This window comes from Triturus cristatus, chromosome 6 (assembly GCF_964204655.1).
Source record: "Triturus cristatus chromosome 6, aTriCri1.1, whole genome shotgun sequence".
NCBI lineage: Eukaryota > Metazoa > Chordata > Amphibia > Caudata > Salamandridae > Triturus > Triturus cristatus.
This window is the reverse complement of record NC_140589.1, coordinates 1,137,657,485-1,137,681,204: the sequence shown is the minus strand read 5'-3', so window position 1 is coordinate 1,137,681,204 and position 23,720 is coordinate 1,137,657,485. Positions and strand designations below refer to the sequence as shown.

At 46.1% G+C, this 23,720-nt stretch overlaps 1 long non-coding RNA gene across 2 annotated transcripts in view; it reads right to left on the bottom strand.

The window, feature by feature from the left end:
* The window catches only part of LOC146821101 (uncharacterized), a 129,957-nt gene extending 106,668 nt beyond the window's left edge, over window positions 1-23,289 (bottom strand). For both annotated transcript variants that reach the window (XR_014963100.1, XR_014963099.1), the window contains exons 1-2: window positions 23,071-23,289; window positions 22,611-22,669 (exon numbers count right to left, since the gene is read on the bottom strand). This is a non-coding gene — a long non-coding RNA (uncharacterized LOC146821101). The remainder of the gene's footprint in view (window positions 1-22,610; window positions 22,670-23,070) is intronic.
* Between the last annotated feature and the right edge of the window lie 431 nt (window positions 23,290-23,720).

Here is a 23,720-nt window from a genome sequence, read left to right as displayed (position 1 = left end):
GTTTCCCCTTGTTCTTCAAAAAACGAAAAGAACTGAAGCATACAAAAAGTGATGGATAGAATGCTCGAATTAATCTCAGCCACTGGTAGTTACTTGGAGCCGCATCCCAATCCATCATTATTTTGCACACCATGCCACCTCAGTTTAGACCCAGATATAAGCAAATCAAGCTTGACCCTGCTCCAATGGGAACAGTTCAGCCTAAACTAACAAGTCAGGTCCTCGACAACCCAGGACCACTTTTGCCCTTGTTATGGGCTAATCAATAGGGTACAGCATGGTTCCAGTGACACAGTGTGAATGGGACCCACATCTGGGCATACCCATCCTACTTAGGGCAACATACTAAAGCATATAAAAAGTGATCGGTTGAATGCTTGAATTAATCCCAGTCACTGGTGATTACAGGCCGCGAGAAATCTACTTGCCCACTTGCTATGGCGAGTCAGATGTTATCAGTACGGGTTATTTTTAGAGAATACTGGCCCAGTCTGGCGAGAGACTCCAGCTGACAAAGAACAGGTGTTCTTTCAATTCAGAAAGTGAGACCGCAATAAAGATGGTTTTAAATCTTGCTCCATTTGCTGTGCCTCTTCTTACAAACTGTTTCCTATTTTATCTTCGAGATCCTGTTTACAAAATACTTTAACTTTGCAGTCAGAGAAAGAAAAGTAAAGTGAACTGTTTGTCAATCGTGCTATGAGAAATGAAAGGCTACAGGATTCAGTTGTTTTCTAACACACATTTAAATAGCTTGTAAATTAACTAAACAAAGATTTCAAAATATTTCAGTAGTTGGGAAACCACTTTTTTAATTCTGATGTGTGATGGAAACACATATTGTAATAGGGTTAAAAAAATCAGAACCCTTTATTTGGTAACTGTGGCAGAAATACTCAGACATGGGTCTCGTGCTCTCTGTGCCACTGGAATAAAGATATACCTGGCTGATGTGCTCTTATCGGGGCGAAACCGGTCCTTGGTTGCTTGTATTCCAGTTCAGGGAGCACCTGGCTCAGCAGTTCATGCTGGACTGTTTCCATGAGGAGCACGGTCAAGGCTGATCTCCATATAGCTGGGTCCAAACTGAGGTTGCATGGTGGCTGAAAAATGCTGGATTGGAATGAGGCCTTGAGCGATTCCCAGTGGCTGAGATTAATTCAAACATTACCTTGTTGTAGTTGCATTAGATGCTGTAGGTGTGACGGGTATGCCCAGATATAGGTCCTGTGCTCACTGTGCCACTGGAATTAAGCTATACCTGGGGTGATGAGCCTTTATCAGTGTGTAACCGTCCTAGGTTGCTTGTATTTCGGTTCAAGGAGGACCTGGTTTGGCAGGTCTGACTGAACTGTTCCCATGAGGAGCAGGGTGAAGACTGATTTGCAAATGACTGAGTCCAAACTGGGGTGGCATGCTCAGTGAAAAACGATGGACTGAAATAAGGCCCCAAGCGATTGCAAGTGGCTGAGATGAATTCAAGCATTCCATCTACTACCTTGTTGCTGTTGCCCCGAACGGACTAGGCTGTGTGTTGCATCACTGACGGGAAGGCAGTCTCTGTCTATAGGCCACCCTCATAAATAACCCCTAAATTGCTAGAACTGGTGCAGAAATGGTTTTACAGGGGTTAACAGCCCAAAAGTACATCCCATAGCTTTAATGTCTTTAAAGCAAATTCAAAGTAGAGTCTGATGTCTGTCCTAAGAAGTTAGACCATCAAAGGGCATATCAAATAGCAGGAGAATTCCATGGACCTCATATAGGCATGTCTTTGAAGGGCAACATTGGTACCGACTGCTCAGCCAATGCAGTCCATGGTGCTCAAACTGGCATGAATAACATGCTAGGCAGCATCTGTCATGGATCATCTGAGCCAGAAATGCTCTAAGATCCTCATGGATTACCAGTAAGATCTCATAGGCCAAATCCCAAAGATCATGTGTGTATCAACACAACAGAGACACTGCATTTACAGATCACATTAGGCTTTCAGGGGCAGAAGTATGTTTGCCAAAGACATCAATCATTTTGGATTCTCTACCTGGAGGTTTCAGGCTTTACTTTACTGGTCAAGGCCTGTACAATGATGCTTTCCAGAGTAGGGGGTTTGGTGATAAAAGTCGGATGACTTGACACCAGCCGGAGACTTCGGGCCACTTGCCAGCTCACAGAGGAGCAAGAACATGGTTTTGACCAGGAAGCTATCATAAAATATGTGAGGGCATCTTTAAAAAAGAGCAAGGGCTCAGATGTTGCTGGCCCAGGCTGCAGAATGTCTGTTATTCTGTTTGTTTAACCCTCATTAGATGGCTGCTGTAATTCTAGCACCCTGGCTAACCATCACTGCAAATGAGGCACGTTCTTCTGTTCGTGGTCCATGTGGCAAGGCAAGCTGTATCTCAGGGGCAGTATCAAGCCTACTGGTGTTCCTTAAAACAAGGAGTATGGAATCATCAGTATAATGAGGTGGAAGTAAGCTATCTCCCTCAGCCTCATCATCATCAATATACTGGGGTGCACCTTGCTCTGGCACATGACAAGTGTCAGAACCAAAAAGATAATTGAGCTTGTTGCACTTTTGTAATTTCGTAGCACAACATGGGCACTGGCACCAGATCACCCACCAGAACCAGTAGCATCAGGAACCGGCAATGATCTCCGAGTCAGAAAGGAAGTCTGTACCAGAGTTGGTATGAGCCCTGAAACAGGTCCTAAGTGGAAATTTGGCGCTGTGGTGGGATCCATCACCAATATTCTGACTGGAGACCCCTGCCTTTCTTTGTGGAGCGAGCCAAAAGCACTCTGAAAATTTGTAGAATGGCCTCTTTGAAGGCCTTGACATGCTGAGAGGTTGACAATAGCCCAGGGAACTAGTCATGATCACCTGGAGACAGGCTTCACCATGTGACTCTGCAGTGGCACTGTCCCAACCCCAGTAGTGATGACACACCACCCCTGCATGCTGACCTTAGTTTATTAATCATTTCCACACTCTCAGAGGTGGAGGAACTGACAAATTAGAATATTAACAGTGCATCATCATTCATTTGGAACATTATGACTGGCCAGAAGCCAACTCCACAGAAAGGATAGGTAGGTGGGCAATGAATAATCTACAAATAGGCAGAGAATACACCAGAAAGATCGTTGCAAAGGTAAGTAACTTTTCTCCTGATGGATATTTCTAAATGCAGATTCCTCACCTTTTTAATGAATACCAAAAAAGTGTTTACTCAAAGATGGGGCCTGAGGAGTGGACTTAACACCAGAAAGTCCTGCAGCACTAAGCACTTGAAATGACCCTTAATGAGGACTTAACAGTCGACATATTAGTGCCCTAGGAAGGTACGGAGAGAAGCGCATGCAACAGCATGTCAGATGTCCAATTACAGAGAGCCTTAGAAAGGACCGTAGTCATGGCATTCACACTGGTGGAAGGAGTTTGAAGATGGATCCTTTTTGGCAGGAGCACAGCACAGCATAAATAATACAAAGGACAATCCATCTTAATAAGGTCCGCTTCTGGACTGCCTTTCCGTGCTTTAGGCATCAAGACCAGTTTAACAGAATTGAAGCACATGTGCAAGGTAAGAAAGGAGGAAGAGGGGCACCGAGCACCTGCAATTTGCTGTTACGCCTTGCCTAAATAATGTCCACAAGAACAGTTTTAAAGAAAATGTTACTTACATTCGGTAATGCTCTTTCTAGCAGAGACTCAATCTAACTGCAGATCCTCACCTTTTCAATATTCCCCAGGCGTCAGACTGGATTTGAAAACTTTTCAGCAGTACCTCTGCGCACAGCAAGATGGTGTTGTTGCAGCTCTTCACCAATGTCATTCCGCTCTGGAAATGACGTGCAGAGCCCATATAGTTGCAACTCCCTTGAGCTGATGCCAGTTGTTGTTGTGAATGGCTGCACTCTCGGACCAGAGCCCAAAAAGCAAATTGGTAGATAGTGTACAGAGTCATAGACTTGGGATCTTATCAATAGATTGAGTCCAATCACAAAACCTGGGAGGATGGGAGGGCTGGTGAGGAATCTGCAGCTAGATAGAGTCTATACCAGAAAGAATGTTACCCAAGGTAAGTAGCTTGTTCTTCTGATAGAGACTTCTAGATGCAGATTCCTAATCTTTGGAATATGTACCAGCGCAATACCCATTTCGATGTTGGTCTGTAAAAGGACTCAAACCAGAAAATCTTGCAGGACAGAGCAACCAAAATGCCCTTCCCAACAAACCTGGCTGCCTAGGCGATGTTGTTTAGTGAATATATGAAGGGACACCCACGTAGCTGCCCGGCAAATGTCTAGAATTGAGACTCCACGTGCCATCACACTGGTGGAAGCTTTGGCCTTGGTAGAATGAGCATGCAGTCCTTTCAGAAGCTGCTTTTTGGGCAATGCGTAGCAGAACTAATTGCAGAACACAATCCAGTGAGAGATGGTTCGCTTCTGCACTGCCTTCCTTTTTTTCGCTCCAGAGAACCCCACAAAGAGGTGATCGTCCACCCGGTGTACCATGTACGATCTGTGCAGAAGCTCAGCACTCTCTTGGGGCCCAAGCAATAAAGTCGCTCCTCCATCTTAGAGGGGTGACACAGAGCATAGAATGCAGGCAGGGTGATGGTTTGACAGACAAGGACAAAGTCACAACCTTTGGCAGAAAGGACGCCTGTGTCCGCAGAACCAATTTGTCAGTGAAAAAGGAAGTATATGGTGGATTAACACAAAGGACCTGAAGCTCATTCGCACCCCGTGCCGAGGTGATGACTATGAGGAGCACAGTCTTGATAGAGAGTAGCCATAAGGGACAGCTGTGAAGCAGTGTGAACAGAGTGCACATCAGATAAGTCAGGACTGGATCAAGGTTCCAAAGGGGCATGACAAAAGGAAGAAAGGAAATATGTGTTGCATCCTTTTTAATAAACGCCTCACAACCGGTGGTTTAAACAAAGAGGGCTGATCTGGCAACAATAGGAAGGCCGAAATGGTCAAAAGATAACCCATAACTGTGCCCAAAGCAAAGACTTGCTGGGTAAGAGACAGAGGGAATAACAGAACTGCAGATAATTGGGCCTAGAGGGGTTCAATCTGACAAACGTTGCACCAAGACATAAATTTGTCCCAATGCCCGGCATATACAGTTTTCATCGAGTTATAACTGGCTGCCAAGATAACATCAACCACCTCTGGTGGAAGGCCGAAGGTGTTCAGCCATCAGCGCTCAATCTCCATGCATGAAGGTGGAGGCTTTCATGACTCAGGTGTAGAACCCTGCCCTGTTGCTGCAACAGCAGCTCCCCACCTGGATGGGCAGCCTGATGCTCAATGCCAGGTGTTCTGGATACAATATTATACATAAGCAAAGGTGCACCACATTACATAGTGTAGTCCAAGACGACAAACATTTCCAAGGCAAGTAGTTCTTTGATTATTTATTTTTATTCCAGTTTCATTTTATGTAGATCAACAAAGGAGAGTCCAGTTCGAATGACTCCACATATGGCACAGCCGACGCGTTTGTCTAACATTCTGTTGTTCTGTCTTTGCTATGTATAATAGAATAATCATGTCAATTCTCTTTTAATGTGAGTAAGGACCAGATGTTGGTCTGTTGCTCACTTGTATATAGTATGTTATGTGTGTGTTAAATGTGGTTTTTATATATGTCTTTTATATGTTTGTATTCAACAGCCCGGAAGAAGTCCTATAGTAGGACGAAACGCGTCGGCTGTACCATATGTGGAGTCATTAGAACTGGACTCTCCTTTGTTGATCAACATAAAATGAAACTGGAATAAAAAGAAATAATCAAAGAACTACTTGCCTTGGAAATGTTTGTCCTCTTGGACTACACTATGTAATGTGGTGCACTTTTGCTTATGTATAAAATTGTTAAGTTCCTGTTGGAACAGGCACTGTGACAGTGGGTGCTATTCAGCGTGCACACAGACCCTTGGAAGTATAGAAAGGGAAAATATCACTGGAGTGATATTAGTTTAGGTGCTGGCATTTAGAAGGTTCCACTGTTGTTTCTTACTGTTTATGTTCTGGATACAATACTCTCCATGCCCAATCCGGAACCACTTGGATGACTTAGGCCTGGTCTGTCAGATCTTGTTAATAAGTCAGGGCAGGAGTGGTATCGGCAGAAAGGCATACAGGAGTCGAGTTCCACTGAGGTGTACCCAATTCAGAGAAAGAGACGCCTTGGAAACTACAACACGCAGAAGCCCTGACATTGCGTGTTCTCAGCTGTGGCAAACAGATCGAGCCAAGGTTCTCCCCATTTGCGAAGAGACCTTGTGCCAACTCCCGGTGTACCTGCCCTTCGTAATCCATCTGGTATTCACAACTGAGCTTGTCTGCCCTGACATTCAATGATCCTCCCAGGTAGTTCAGAAAAATTCCTTGGTGGATACAGAAGCGAAAGACATCATGGCACAGGGTCTGTGACCCCCACCCTCCCAGTTTGCTGAAGTACCACATGGCAGTGGTGTTGTCACTGAGCAACTGTACCAGCCTCCCCTTGATGGACAGAAGGAAGACTTTCAAAGCTAGGTGGATGGTCCTCCGCTCTAGAAGATTGATGTGGAGCAGGGACTCCGCCAAAGACCAGAGGTCTCGGATCTCCACCTCTACCAGATGGCCACCTCAGTCCGGAAGCAATGCAGAGGTCACCGCTGTCATTATCTGGGCAAGTGAGAGGGGCCTGGTACCGACCCAATCACAGTCCAGTAACCACCGCTGCAGAACCTTTGCAGTCTCCTCCAAAATCTGAACTTTGTCAGAGAGGTCCCCCTGATGTTGGGCCTATTGCGACTTCAGATCCCCTGCGGAGCCCGCATATGCCACCTGGTCTGCTCGACCTGCAGGATGCAGGGGACCATCAATCCCAGCAGCCACAAAGTCAACCTCACTGAGATCTAGGACTGAGAATGAAAGATTGGGCTCTATTTCCCAGGGAAAGGGATGAAACTGAACCGTTAAATGGCTCTGATAAAAGAGAGTGTCTGAGAAGGAGTCAGGTGTGACTTTGGCACGTCTGTAGTGACCCCAAATATGACAGGAAGTTCACTGTAGTCTGGAGGTGGCTGACTACTCCCTGAGACGAGCCCGACTTCAATAGCTAGTCACTGAGGTTGGGGAAGGTTGGCACCCCTGACATCCGAAGGTGGGCTGCTACCAATGCCATCACTTTAGTAAACACTCAAGGGGTGCTGGCGAGACCAAAGCGAACTGAAAATGCTCCTCTCTAACCATGAGACACAGATAATGCCTATGGGCCAGCAGGAAGGGGACATAGAAACAGGCATCCTGCAGATCTAATGCTACCATCCAGTCTCCAGCTTCGAAGGCAGACAAGACCTGTAGTTTGACTTTCTCCATCCAGATGACGGCGTTGGAGAGGGTGCAGATCTAGAATAGGCTGAAGACCACCCTCCTTCTTGGCCACCAGAAAGTAGTGGGAATAATAATCACAACCTACTTCTGGCACTTTTCTTTCTCAACAGCCTCTTTGTCCATAAGAGCTTGCATCTCCTGCAGCAAAATAGAGAGATGTTCCTCCGTCAGTCATTGAGTGGGCAGTGGAAGGAGCGGCGAAGAAGAAAGTTGCATTCTTTGCAAACAATTTGTAGGACCTACCTGTGAGACGTGATCATTTCCCAAATTGGATAGAATACACTAAAGGAGTGTGGCAAGAAGGGGTAGAGGACTGGGTTGCACACTGACCTTGGTTAGGGGCGTGGTGGTACACAGGACTCTACGGCTACACTGCTGGGTGCCTTTTAGGGCTGGGCAGGTTGGTGGTAAGGGATGCATCTGCCAAAGCCACGAAAAGTGCAATGGAAATGTTGCAGTTGGCGAGGTGTGGAGGAAAGGTCCAGAGAGCAAGTGGTGGCCTTACTCTCTTTGAAACATTTGAGGGAGAAGTCAGCCTTATACGCTAACAGGCTAGTTACTAAAACAAATTAAAGGGTATGTCTATCAGGGATGACTGGACATCGCCAGAGAACCCAGTCGAGCGCAGCCATGCATGGCTGCGAATGGCAACGCTAGTGCCTATGGCCCGCCCAATGGAGTTGGTGGTGTCGAAGCCACAACAAATTGTGTACTTAGTTGGTTCAAGACCATCTCGGTTTTCCTTAGACAGTACAGTGCATAGGTCTTCCGGCACACCAGGGACGACCTGTGCCACTGAATCACAAAGAGCGCGAGTAAAACAGCTCTCAAACAGGTGGAATTAACAGAACGCAGGGCGAAACTAGTAGAAGACAGGAGGCGCTTACCGAATGTCTCCACTCGGTTTGACTCCCTATCAGGGGAGTGGTAGCAAAAGTGTTCTGGTTCGAACGGCTGGTGGAGGCCTTCACCACAAGACTTTCCAGTGAAGGGTGCTTGGATAAGAAAGTCGGGTCTCCTGGAGCAGAGCATTGGCGCGTGGCAATTTGCCCATTGACTGATGGACCAGAGCAAGACTTGGCCCAAGTTCCAAAAAGGGTGTCTGTCAGTGCCTCACTGAAAGACATGATGGGCTCTGTAGAAGTCTGCCCCAGCCGCGGGACGCCAGGAAGAACATTAGTTTTCACCCCCAGGGTGGAAGGCTACAGGTCAAGTTCTTTGGATGCCCTACGCATGACCATAACGCAGGATGCAGATTCTTCTGTTGCTAGTCTGGGAGCAGAGAAAAGAGGGGGTGTCTAGCCCACTAGTCTCCTGCAAGTCCTCAGACTAGTTACCATTCTAAGAGAGCTGAGCAAATTCATCAACCGGGTCATAATCATTATCAGAATTGGTCCCAAAAAGGGAATGCAAACAATGTTTTCTACCCTGTGGTGATTAGAAAGCAGAATTGGACACCTCAGTCGGATCTGGGTGCAACATCAGTTGAAGTGGGAGCAGCATTGGAACAGGAGCCAGAGGCAAATTTAGGCTCATAAGGACCAGATGGCGCCGTTGCCAACCCGGCTGCAGTATTCGAAGCAGACGGCCTCTAGGGTTCCTGGGGCACGAAGGCATGCCCGATTGAGTAGGTAAGGATCTGAAGAGCCAGAGCATACCTGGGTGGAACTCACGGTCTGACACTACATTGTTGAAGGCCCCAGGAATAAGGGTTGTGCCGGAAACCAGCCGAGGACTCGGCCCAAGTTGGCCGACTTCTTAGGGGAGTGCGAGTGGCATAAAAGAGCAGGACTCCCTTCAATTACTTGTGTTTTTTGTGTTTACCTTACGACTTGGAGCATGATGAAGAACGGCCTCTGGAGTGGCTCTGTCGACTTCAGGAGCGGGACCAGGAATGAACATTTAATGCAGAGCGGGACTTGTAGCTGTCCTAGTGTTGGGTTTTCTTATGAGAGGAAAAATGTCTCGAGAGAGGAGAGGAAGCTCTGGATCCGCGCCTAGTGATGTGTAAAGAAAGGAATGGACATCAGTGTGTGGTAGTATCACCTGTATAGGCCACGCACATAATTTGTGGCACGGAATGACATCAGTACAGAACCGCAAGGTGCAACCTTTCAGCACGTAGAGATCCTGCTGAAAAATTCCAGATACAGTCTGATGCCTGGATAATATTCAAAAGGTGAGGAATCTGCAACTAGAAGTCCATCAGAATGTTGGTAATTGTAACTGGCAACTGTATGGGGGTTAAAATGCAGCCCCCATCAAAAAGGGCAATGCAGTCATCTGATTCCCATTGGAGTCCTTCAACCGTGTAGGTGGAAACACGTGTGAGACCCTTCAAAAACCTTATTACAAGTGGGGATTTGAACAAAGATTGCTAATCTGGGAAGCAGATAAATGCTGATAGTGCTGCAATGTACCGTTTTACAGATGCTCGCCGCACAACCCGATGAGCCAGTGACAGAGCAAAACAAAGGACCACCAATAGATGAGTTTTCAGAGGTTCCACGTTCTGGTTTGCATACCATGCAAAAAATCAAATCTATCTTCCAGAGTAAACAGATTTTATGGAGGTATGATGAGCTGACGTCGACCAAATCCGGAGGCAGCTGGGAGGAGCTCAAGTGTCCCTGCTTAATCTCTAGGTATCAAAGTGGAGGCTCCGGAGGTTGGTCTACAGCACCAGCCCCTATGACTTAGAGAGGTGTGCTATGAGAGATAAACTAAGCAGGGGACACAGGAAGTGTCACAGGAGATCTGCATACCACACCCTCCTTTGGCAGTTTGGGGGGTAAGAATGGCTTGGGCCAGTCCTGGAGAATCTCAAGGCTAATGGAGAGTTTGGAGGGAAAAGCGTAATAAAGTGGGAAATTCCACCTCAAATGAAACTCATCCACCAAGGCTCCATGCTACGGGTACTGGAGGCCACAGAACTGTAGGCAATACTTATTTTACGAGTGGTGAAGAGTTCAGCCAAAGGGAAACTACCCAGGGCAAAGGTATTCTGGGCCACCTTTAGGTTGAAATGTCACCTGTGGTTGGCAAGATAAAGCCAATTTAGGGAGTTGATTCTGGTGATGAAAGCCTGCCAGATAGTTTGCCTCCAGCCAGATACCATGCACATGTGCCCAAGCCATGAGTCTCAGCGGCTCTTGAAAGAAAGTTTAGACCTCACTCCTGTAGGCTTTTGGACATACCAGATCATAGACGTATTATCTGTCAAAATCTCGACCGTTGAGTCCCTAACAAAAAGGGGGAAAGCTTTTAGGGCTAGACGAATGCCTGCAGTTCGAGCAGGCTCATACGAAGGACCTGCTCCTCTGGAGACCAAAGTCCCTGATTGATCTACAATTCCTCTAGATGAGCACCACACCCTAGAGGAAAATAGGTCTGTTACCTCAGCGGCCACTGCTAGAGAGGGGGCAAAAGGACATCCTTTGTGTAAGGTACTCTTCTACCGATCACCAGACCAAGTCTGCAGCAGTGTCCCAGCAGATCATGATGAGGCATGCATATCTCCCCAGTGCTGATACCACAGGCAACAAAGAGAACACTAGACAGCCCTCATGTGCCAGCACATGTACCTGACCAGAAGGATGCAGCCAGCCAGCAGACTTAGCAGGCAAAGCACCATCAGGACTGAAACCTGAGCTCCCTCCTGAAACATCAAAATCACAACCCAAAAGCCCAAAATTCTCTGATAAGGGCTGGCTATGATGGATGCGGTTTCCAGTACTGCCCCATGAAAAGGAGGTGCTGTGAGGGTTATAACTGAGAATTGGACACATGGATAGAAACCCCCAAGTCCCCCCAACTACTGTGACGCTGCTACACTTAGGGAGCCTCACAACAGCTGTGGGGTGCATACCTTGAGCAACAAGTTTTGAAAAGACTGGGATCCCTGACCTAAGCAGAAAAAGACCTTTGTGAAGACCCGGGGTGCCGATGTCAGTCCAAACAGGAGGACTACAAACGGGTAGTGGGTGGACCCTACCATGAATTGCAGATACCTGCTGTGCAACATCAGGATTGCTATGTGTAAGTACGCATCCTGCAAGTCGAAGGACACCATCCAGTCTTCTGCTTGCAGTACTGTTTTCCCAGCTGTTTATTGCTGCCTGTCATCAGTGGCAGCTAGTGAGATTTGAAAGAGGTGAGGCCCAAATGTTGTGGCTGAGTGCGCTCTGGTGAGCGAGCACAGCGAACGATCCCGACTGGTTCTACCCCGTGAAAATTTTGAAAAAAGAGTGTGCAAATGGTGCATTTTCAAGCAAATTTGAGAAAGCAAGAAGCTTAATAAAGCAATTGTGAAAGTGTAGCTATGGCATCAATAAAGAGATTTCATGATCTCGACTTTGACTGCAATTTGGAGGACGCTGCAGAAAGACTTGCACTTTTACTGTGCCCACCAAAGAAGGCGAGTTGCTTAGCCAGGCTCAACAGGATTGCCTACTTGTGCACGTGGTAAACAAGCTTCTGGATTCCATGCATGGGAGCATTCATTAGTACTCATTTTCAATATCAAATAAATGTTGGCATTCAAGGGAAGGAGGAACTCATTACAAGGCACTGAGTTACTTCAAGGTCCTTTATGGTTAGTTAACGTTCATTAAGTTATTTTGTGCATTACAAGCACCGGCGGCTGGGGAGAAAAGAACGAGCCAGGCACGCTGGAGGTGTGAGAGGAAAAGAGACTTCAAGAGGAGAGGAGAGGGGAGCTGAGAGCAGGGCAAAGCACCAGTTATTGCTCGGGAGTAACCTTGGCTGATAGCTTTATACGTATTCGCCATGTTTTTTGTTTTTACTTAAAAAAAGGGCAGCATCGGCCCTCTGCAGGTACCGGTCTTAAGAAACGATGTGGCCCATCCAGTGCAAGCATTTCTGTGCTTTAAGGAGGATTAGGGGGGGGGGGGGCGGTGCTCAATTTACTCTGTGGGAAATTCTGCAGATGTGATAGCAGGCTGCTGGCTTCCGACTGGACTTTCTCAGTATAAACTGAGAAAACCCACCCCTGTGGCCTGGGTATCTTTGGGAGGGGGGTTGTAAAGGAAGCGATAGAGAAAGGCTGGATAACCTGCAGCTAGGCAGGTGGTCAGACAGACTGGGAAACCAACAGATAGACAGGCAGACAGACATATAGACCAGCCAAAAGAAAGCCAGGCGGTCAAACTGACAGTCAGTCAGATGGACAGATCATCTCATGGGCAGGTAGACTGACTGACCAACATAGAAATTGGAAGCTCACAGACAGTCTCTTACCATCTAGTCCCACTGGCCACGTTACTGTGCCACCTACCATTGCTTAGAAGTGTATGGTTCTTAGTCGTAACTCGAGGCTAAAGTAGTGTCCACTCCGGGTCTCTGTGACTCGAGCCTGTCTAGGCCACAACAGCATGAGGTGAGGATGCAGTCTGGCTCAGTCTTGTTCGCCGAGATGGGAGAGACAGACAGGCTGGACAATCAGCCCAGCAATGGCCAATCACTGCATGGCTTTACGATAAGCCAATGCCGTGATTGGTCATGCTCCGTGGGCAGTGCTTTCCACCCTGCGGTGTCTTGTGCACAAACTCTGCACCAGAGGCTTACACTAGGCCTGGCAACCACGTCCCTCAACCAATCCAGATGCTGCTTACTTGCTACTACACAGCATGAGAACAGTGCCAGGATTGGCTTGGGCATGCCAATTCACTGCTCATTAGGTGACTGGGGGTCTGCGGTTTTGAGCAACCTCCACTCACTAATGTGCAGCAGTGGCGTCACTAGGGGGGTGCGGGGGTGCGGACCGCACCAGGTGACACCCTCACAGGGGGTGACACCAAAGGGCCGGTCCGGTCGGTGTGGTGTGTGGTGTGGTGCAAGCAAACCGTGCAAAATTAAATCCAGAAGAAATGCAACGACGACGCGTCGCAACCTAACCTTACTATTCATCAGCAGGAGGTGCCTGTGCGCAGCGCGCACTGTCTCCTCCTCCGCCGCGTCTGCGCGCCGGCCTCAGCAGTGACGTCGTCACTAGAGGGGTGCAGTCGGGCCAGTCGGCGATGTTATTTAATACGGGTCCCAGTCCGGAATCCGAATCTCGCATGCGCATTGGGCCCCAAGTGCGCGCGTGACTTGGCATCACGAGTTCACTTCACGATGAGGGATGAGGAGGTGAGGACTGGAGGTCTCGTCTCAGGTCGCCACTATAATTTAATTTTATTCCAGCAAGGAGCGGAGTCTGGTTTAAGGCCGACCAAGGTAGTCGGAGTCCCCCCCCCCGTCTGCCACCAACTCAGCAGGTGAGTCAGTGGCCTACAGCGTTCCTGTCGTTTCTGAGTTTTTCAAATATTATTATGTAAAAAGTGCCCTTATTTTCCTAATCCAGGTTTATATTGCGAAGTATGCAGAGAGTGCACACTCAGGCACCCAGACACTTACTTACAGGTGTTCGGGACGGAGTTATCCGAAATGGTGAAAACGGTGGCGGAGGTTTAATCTGTCTTATTCACTGGCCTTCCTCTGTTTGCGGGCCCCTAAAGGGTTGTGGGGGACGGATAAAGGGTTTCCCCCTTGCTCCACTGAGGCTGCAGTTCAGGGGCTTACTTTACGTCCCTGAAACCTAGTCACATCCCAACATTGACTCAGCAATACCCCTCTTGCCTCTTTCCAGCAGTCACTCAGCAGCCTCTGCAAGTCTCCTTCCAGTACATTCAATAGCTCAATTTCACGCTCCTTCAAGCAACTAACTCTGCAGCTCCCCGACCCCCTCACAGACCGAATCCGAGTGCCCACTCCAGCCTCCTTCCAATACTTACTCAGCACCGACCCTGCAGCATCCTTCCATCTTCGACTCTGCAGCATCTCAACCGCAAGGGTCTCCCAGAATTACTTGGCAGTTACTCGACTGGTACCTTAAGAACTCACCCATTATCTATCCTGCAGTCTCTTTCCAGCTCTGACTTGGGAGCAGCTACCCACGGTCCCTTCCAGTGCTCACCTACCTCCAGCCTCTCCCATAACACCAGGCTGCATTGTCCGCCACCCTCACTCTAACTACCCCATACACAATCCGCAGTCACTCAGAATCTCTCACATGCCTCCTAGAAAAAGTCACTCAGATGCTCCCCTCCTAGATCCTTCCAGCACCCTCTCAGCTGTTCTCTCCTGCCTCCGTCCAGCACTCACTCAAAAGATCCCTCCATTACCTTCCATTAAAAGGACATGGATTGGCAACCCAATGTTTCACATGGAACCTGGGCATACATGACGAGCGAGACCGTGTTCCGCATGGAAAGCATTCACCAACTTCTTTGAGAAACCATTTGAGGGCAGTGTTGGGGAACAAGAGTGATCTATGCAATGAATGCTGAGGGAGCCTGTGTGTAATAGTAATGATGAAGTCCCACTCTCGTATGACTGATACATTTTGCAAGTTCATCTGCAATCACTCATTTACAAGAAAACATCAGTTTAAGTGGTGGCAAGAAACAACAATAGTGCAGGGCGAAGGTTCTGATGATGCTGGGAGCAATGGTTGGAGGTGACAATATGTGCATATAAAGGTTGATACATTCCATTTGTTAAGGGACCGTGCAGTATTTACAATTCTGAATGGCGCTCTACCTTTCAAAATGATTCACCACATATTGCCTAATCTTGGCCTCCCCCAACCATCTCATTTTACACCCATGTACATTAAAATGGTTTGTAGGAACATCTCTGCAGCGTCAAGATTACTCCCTATGGAGCGCCCTTCCTAGATGACATTGGAATGATCTTAATAGCAGCTCATTTTAAAAGTATCTGAACAGACACCTCCTGCTCCAAGCATTTAATCCTGAATGACTCTGTCACCCCACCTGTCATTCCCCCCCGTTTCTGGAGGTACCCATTACTCTTTTCTGTCCTTTGGCCCTATCAACACGTTATAACAATTTAAAGTAGATGAAGTCATAGTCTTTTTAAGACTCACAAGCGAACCGTAACTTTAGATTTTTCATCGAATTTGGCTAAACTTTGACCAGAGGAGAGTTGTATTTTCAGATTCTGTTTTGCAAATTGTAAAATAGACAGTTTATTGTTAGTACAGCCATGAATAAATCCGGTTTGCCTTTCATCAATTTGTTTGTACAAATGACTGGGATAAGCTATTTCGAGACCCCATTAATATTTCCTAGGCCAGCTAAAACTAATACCTTTTCTTTTATGGTTCAAAGTATACAAAAAAGTGATGGATGGAATGCTTGAATTAATCTCAGCCACCGGTAATTACTCCGGCCCCATCCCAATCCATTGCCATTTTGCACACCATGCCACCTCAGTTTGGCAACAGCCATATGCAAATCAGTCTTGACCCTGCTACAATTGGAACAGTCAAGTCTGAACTGCCAAGCAAGGTCCTCCCTGAACCGGAACACAAGCAACCCTGAGATGGTCTCGCCCAATTTAGGGCTCATCAGCCACATTCTAAACAGGCCAGATGTAATGGGCGAGAGGCCAGAGTGGAGTGAGCTTAGGCTATGATTCTTTTGATTGATTTAGATTGACGCAGGAGTAGACCACATGGTAGCCATCTCAGTCTACTGTTGATGGTTCCAAAACTAGTCCCTTCTCGTTCTTGTGCAGCTAAATCACAGCAAATATCCAGTTATCTCTACAGACAGAAATCATATCCTCAAACATTGCTTCTTCCTGCACAGGAAAATCACTTTTCATCACAAGAACGACAACACCCTTTTTTGTTTCTTCAGAGATATAAATCTTCCAGGAATATATGGTTTCTAAGTGGAGTGCTACAAATTCATCAGCGCAACAAGGATCACGCAATAGGCTTCTTCCTAGAGATCCAGCTAACCAGCTACCGGGCCGCAGGATTTGTTCACTCACTAATATCAAGATGGTTGCTGGTAAGAAGATCACCTTCTGGTGTTACATTGACAGTATGGTTTCTGTAGCAGGAGTACCAGCAATCAGCAACCTTTCCATTCTTCTCGTGATGGATAGCTCAATATTTTTGCTGCCATGATCCAACAAGGATCGATTCTGATTTCTGAGCTTGGCTTCCTCTTGCTTGTTTCTTATTTGTCTTCTAACAGCAATGTGTTCAGTACTCAGGAACTTCTTCCTAACACATCTAGAACTTGAGTAGGAATGGAATGTTCAGAAAGTGCTTGAAAATCTGATTCTTGGATTGCAATTTGTTTAAGTTTTCTTTTCTTCTCCTCAACACTTTCTTGCCAGGTTCCCCCCTTTCGTATATGTATTTAATTGAATAACAGACCACTTTCATTTTAATGTAGTCTGGAAATTACATATTTTATTAGCAACTATGCTTGGGCTGGATTCAGTATATCATTGTTCCGTCCGGCTTTGAAAGAAAACCTCATTCCATTTAGGAAAACAAAGTGTGGTGTTAAGGGAGCTACTGTAATCAACAGAGACTACTCAAAACTTTTGTTGGGGGCTAAATGTGTCGTGCCAGACCTTTAAGTCCCTTTTCTGGTGCAGTGTGCCGCCTGTTTGAAAGTGAGAATTTCCTTACTTACTTTGCATGATCTGGGAGTATGTATAATTCCTGGCGATAACTATGTAAGTTGCTTGCCTCCTAGTTGATGTAGCTGCAGCATGCGTTAAACATCGTTTAACATGTAACCAGGACACCGCACGCCATTACAACTTGGTCGTTACAATGACCGCTTTGTTACAACACATGCCATTACTCCGCAAGTCGGAACAACGACTTGCTCTAGTGATCAGAAGGCGTTGGATTTAAAATTCAACACCTTCCCTAATGTTGCATAGACTGGAGTTGGAATAGTAGATTATACTATTCCAACATCCTGCACCCCCCAAAGTATTGCGTATTCATTGCCTATTCAGTGCCGGCGTTATTTTTCTTCATATTCTGGGAGATGCGTATGCGTTATTGGGCCTGGGCTCGGGTGGGCTGGCTTTGTGTGCAAGTACAATAGGGGCATGGGAAAGAAGGGAACAAATGCTTTATTTGAAATTGACACCGAGTAACTTTTGCCTACCGTCCTGTGCTGCTGCGTGGATATTTCCATTTTTGTTCAGCATTTGAGAAAATAAGTTTGTTTATTCTGATTCACCTTTCCTGACTCCTGCAGCTGCTTATCAGATCAGGCTGTGACACAAGGAGTAGGTCAGAGAATGTGTTACTGTTTGTTTTTATTTTAAAAATCTGCACAGGCCCAGCAAGGCACATCATTATCATGGCCATGGATGCAAGGCAACAATAAAACATGTCCAGCGAACTGGTGATTAATGATCCTGCTGGAGAGCAGTCCTTTGCCTGTTGGCAGTTTTGAAATGCAGATAAACTGTATTTTATTTGGATAGCTCAGTGGGTTACTGCCTTTGTCACAGAGATTCTTGTGTTACTTGCAGTTCAAAAGTTATAATCCTAACATAGGACAGTGGCTATGAACTGTCATCAAAGACCTGCAGACAAACATGAATGGTATAGTTAGAACTTCACTTTTTTTGTGTTACTACAAAGTTAGAAATTCCCCAGTCTTTCATTATTTTAATGTTGCTAAAAAGAGTTTGGGCCGATATACATTTTTATTAGTAAAGCCAAGCCCCAACCACTACGGTATGCTTTAAATCCTGAGTTTGTGCTTCCCCAGCCCAAACCCTCTTTAAATTTACTGCCCATCAGTATGGATGCCATGTGATTCCTACATCTTGTAATCCTCATTGGCTTATGTGACATTCCCTGTAGACGGAATTACATACTAGCGATAAAAACCGGCCCTGTCATTGCCTTTCTGTTTTTATTTAATTAGCAATCAGGTCATTAGGGCAACTGTGGAACATATTTTAAAGTGCGTGCTAATTATATTTACTGCTATATTTAATGTTTTAAGTTTGAAGGTGATTTTGCTAATGTTTTTTACGGGAATAATGAAAGTAGAGCTGGATGGGGCTGATATGGGGCTGGGGCCCGAAGGTCAGCTGTGAGATAAGGTACACAGGAGCGGGATGGTCGAAAAGTGGATAATCGGGCATGGAAGTAAGTACTTGTGTTAAAACCTGGCCTGTTGGAATTTGAGGGTTTGCACTTACATCCAGACATCGCTCTTACTTTCAAATAACTCTCCACATGCTCTGTATACACACAGAATTGATCCGTTGTATACTGGTGACTGTTTGCAAGTAGATACATCTAATCTAGGGCTTGTAGGCTAGCGGACTCGGAGCGGAGGAGGTCCATGCGGTAAGTCGTGAGGGGGTGACACCATGAGTTACCCGCACCGGGTGACACCAACCCTAGTGACGCCACTGATGTGCAGTACAGAGAAGCCTGTAGTGCGCATGTCGGGCTGGCTGAGAAAGGCAGCCGTCCAACTCGATGAACAAGTTACTTACCTTGGGTAACGCTTTTTCTGGTGGTTACAGTATCTGCCTGTGGATTCCACAGCTTTTGAACTATCCCTGCGCCAGCATTCCGCGGAAACTTTTTTCCTAGCTCTACCAGTCGACAAGGACGTCACAAAGAGATAGCTCCGCTTGCGACCAGTGGTGGTGCGTCCATTAGGGCGCTGGGGCATTGACCCACGAGCCACGCGGCGCCCGCAGCTCCCTCGGCGGCTCTGACTCTGAACTGACAACAATGCATGTCAGTCAGCATGATGCCGCACCGCCCACCCCCTTCAGACTCTGAAGGGGGTGGGCGGTCGGCGTCATGCTGACTGACATGCATCTCAGACCAGGGGGTGGCACGGAGCGCACAGCAGGCAGCAGCACAAGTGCGCATATTGGGTTTAGGTCGGAGAATGTTTCCGACCAGCCCAGTCATGCGCACTAGTCACTGCTCTGGCTGGCGGCTGCGCATTAGGGGAGTGAGGGTTGATCAACACCCCAGCCCTCGGTCTCCTAATGGGCGGGCAGCGAGTATCCCTGCTAAGCCAATCCTGGCGCTGCTAGAGCAGCGTCAGTATTGGCTGAGAGGGGTTGCCACTCCAGTGACGCTGCTGTTTGTAGTGATCAAGTCCACGCAGGTAGATGTAGATCTGGGAAGTTTCATTCAAGATAGTTACAAGATCACAACGAGACCCGACCAGGAGCAGCCATCAAATTGTTCAGCCCACTCAACTGTGTCTTCTCTGACTGAATCATAACATTCTAAACAGCATCATCAAAGTAACATTCCATTGGTGTTAAATAGCATTGCATTTACTAAAGTCAGGATATAACATATCCCTCTTTCTTATAAGGAAAAACAAAATGAAAAGAAAACGAAAGAGGAGAACTGGAGATTGAGAGAGAATTGAAGAAACAACGAGAAGGTAAGAACAGAAAACTGATAGAAATTCAAGAGAACAGGACAGATGGAAAAACAACTGATAGGAACAACCCATCCTCCCTTCTACAAAGAAAAAGGAAGGACACAAAGACGCCAATGACAAACTCACAAACACACCAGCTGGCCAGACAAGTACGTGAAGAAGTGAGAAAAAGAAAAGAAACAACGGTGAGATGAACTCAGACACGGACAAGATGATACAAGCAAAGGAAAACAGGAAACAAACACGCAAGCAACAAAAAATGAAGAAAGAGGCACTGGAAATGACAAAAAGTAAAAAATAAGAGGAAAACTGAATACAAGACAGATAGAGGGCAGATGAGAAATATGCAATACAATTTAACATCTAAAACCCTCTAAGATATTGACCAAGTGACATAATAAAGAGATAACGTTGCAAAACGTAATATGGAGTTGACATTTGTAGTATAGGGGTAATGGGACTTTGACGCATACAACACACCTGTGACTATAACTAAGAGCAAGTTAGACAATGTCAACAACAGTATATGGGTCAGGACCCATAGAATATCCGAACAGCATGTGGAGATTAAAGAATGTTAACCAGATAATATGGATGTGAACCCATGACTAAACCCTAGGAAAGAAATGGTTAACAAATGATTTTTTTTGTAATCTATGCATAAGTGTGCTAAAGGGACTAAAACCCATTGCATACGTACAATGTAGAACAACTGAACTCATCGTACAATCCTATGAAGGATCAAATGGAGAAAACAAATTATAATGTGAATATGACAAATAAAACAATGGACTCCAATAGTGAGAACTTCGGGTCCTTGCACGCACAATGTAAATCCAAGAAAATCATTTCACAACTGAAACCCATTGCAGTCCCAGAGTAGGGAAGCAAAAAGCATTCAAAATGGACTCTTGACAGCGAACCTTTGCATAGATCCTCTGTAAGAGGGAAAACAGAATAATGTAATGGAATCTTGACGGCGTTTACCAACTTGGCGTATACCTAGGGTCCATGGACAATAGTGTTGAAGGCAGACCGGTGAGTCACGCCGGTGAGCGACTACTCACCCGAGCTTTAGAAAGTACAAGACACCCTAGCATAAGGGACAAGACGTAAACATGCCTAACGTGTCACCATATCTATGTAGTGCATATAAGCATTTGTACAGAAACAGTAGAGAACATAGTTCGGTGCAAAAATATTACAAATATGCATGAGGACTTTGAGATGATACAAACGCTAAAAACTGCAAGTATAGGAGACAACTTTGCTGCCAACAAACATGCGACTATGTGAGAGAATATGGTGCCAATGGACATGTACATGTAAAACACTTGAAAGCTAGAAAAACACACCATAAGTTAACTATAACATAATAGTCACTGGTGTGCTTGTCACCAAGATTGGAACAAGGCAGACAAAACTGGACCCAACAGCAACTTGAGAGGAAAAGGATCCAGAATAGATAAGCAAGTAAGTACTTTATGTGAAGGACGACGTCAACTAACGATCCATGGGCTGATTGACATGTTGAAGATCACTGAAATATGACGGTGCAATAAGAAACCACAGGCTGAAGTACAAAAGAGATATAGGACGATGTAACTCTAAACTGTCAATCAACTTTAAAGAAGCCCCACAAACGGAGTTGAAGAACAGCAGGAAAAAAAACAGAAAAACAGAACTTGGTTGTTGCCGTGAAGATACTTGATCTACGCCGTGAAAATACGTGGTTGGCAGACAGCAGGACTGTGACATGGAACATCCAAAACGTGGAATGTGCCAACCGCAAGATGGCGGCACGTATCCCACGGCGTGCTGGATGGCTTGCGGAAAGAACGGGCGCTAAAACAAAACATCTCGCAGTAGAGAACTTGAGTGTGTGCACGTCATAGGAGACACCACGGAGGCAAAAGAAGCTCGGTAAGGCTGAGTGCGAGATAGTGCGCGTGGTGGAGAGGCACGAGGAGTTTTCAAAAGGTAGCAGTTGAACTGACATGTAGCCTCACTGAAAATCAATTACTTAAAACGTTATTAAAAATGTATTTCCCTTGTAAAAAAATTGAACACACAACACTCGGTTGAATACACAGTACCCAGCAGGCTTCTCAGTGTAGGCAAGCACTTCACTCGACAATGAACACAAAATCAAGCAGGCAAAAAAAAACAATGCCAGGAATGCTTGATATGAGGCAACCACTAAATAAATGTCCATGCCTCTGCATAAAATGAAATCTAGTTGTTAAAAGAAGAACAGGTAGGCAGTATTGTAGAACAGTTCAGAGACACCTCGACTGGCACGCACACGAGCAAACACACTTCTTCACCAGACAGTGTATAAAAGTTAATAATGGCAGGCTTACAGCACAAGACGCAGGCGTTTGCAGACACAGGCGTTTGCATTTTAACATTAACGAGATTATATGGGTAAGAATCCATGACTGAAACCTAGGAATAGAAATGGTTAACAAATGCAAACAGATTGATTCATGCATAAATAAGCAGATGGGACTAAGGCCCATGACGTACACCCTTGTGGGGGGTAAACTAGACTGTGACTGTATACTAGATGTGGGTGGGAACCCGAACCAATGGGTAGGAACCAAAAACATATCTCTAGTGACAGTAAAGCACAGAAGATGCAAAGGGTCAATAACCTATGCATAGTGGCCCGGAGTGTAAAGAGATGCAAAAGGACTAAAACCTAATGCACGATAGCCTTGAGCGTAGCAACACAACTTAAGACGTAGAACGAATCTGTAAAATGAACAGATGGAACTTAAACCCACTGCTAGCAAATGGGATTACAAACCTATTGCAATCCCAGTGTAGGGGAACAAGAAACAAGCAAACAGATCAGCAAACAAATGGTAAAACATTTGTAACACAAGCAGAAATGTAATGACAGACCTGTGACACACACCGGTGAGCGACTACTCACCCGAGTAACAACTGCCTGGAAAGTCCGTCTGGAAAAGAACATAACATAAACGTGCCAAGAAACGAAAATGCATGAATATGCTGTAAACAATAAGCAATCCCCTGTCACTGAGTAATTTAAAAGAAAACACTGAAAACTGGCATAATCCTTGTGGGTTTCGCATCGTAACGAAAAAGCAGGCACACTTTAATCTGAAGATGAGAGTAGATATCCTTGAGGAAACCAACCAGGCAATGTACACTTTGTGACCAACAGACAGTAGGTGCAGGTGACGTCGGTGGATAGATAATTAAACAGCACTTTCAGACAGAAACAGTTAGTTTGAAACAAGTCATGGCATCCCAGAAGTAAGGTAAGTGAGGGAGATTTGAAGAAGTTCCAGTTGTGAACCATTTACAGGCAGGCACAAGCACGACAAGGAGAGAGTACCTGTGAGACCACAGAGCTTTCATGACGAGCGTAAATAGTGGCTGGCTGAGCCGTGGAGGAAACAGACGACGGGTGAAGGAAAGGCAGCATCATGCAACGTCAGGAAATCCCTCACGCATAGTTAGAGCTTGACTGTGGTTTATTGGTGCAGATGCAAAAGAACAAATCCCACAACGTGACACGTCAAAATAGTGCTGCAACAACGAATACCAGGATGTGCTTGTAATTTGCGGCTGGGCACTGAAGCTAAGGACAAACAACAATGAACAAATAACGTGTGAAATTGACGTGGTTGGCATATTCTGTGATTGGCGTTTAAACATATGAAATGGTCGACCCCAACCCCAAGATGGCGTTACGCTTCCTCACGCCATGCCGGGAGGCTCGCAGCACGCTCAATGTTCAAAGCGCATAATGACAGTGAAGACTTCGGGGGACGTCACAAACACCCACGGAGACAAGACGTTTGAAAATGTAGGTATGCTTGCATGTGCCAAAGATAGCACGCGCTTTGTTTTGATTTGAAGTGGAACAAAGCGGATTACTAACGCTCATTGCCTCGATGTCTCAAAATGCACAATCTCAAAATGCACAACAATGACCGACAAAAAGTGTCTCACCATTCTTGGTCCCCCTTGGCACCGTGACCT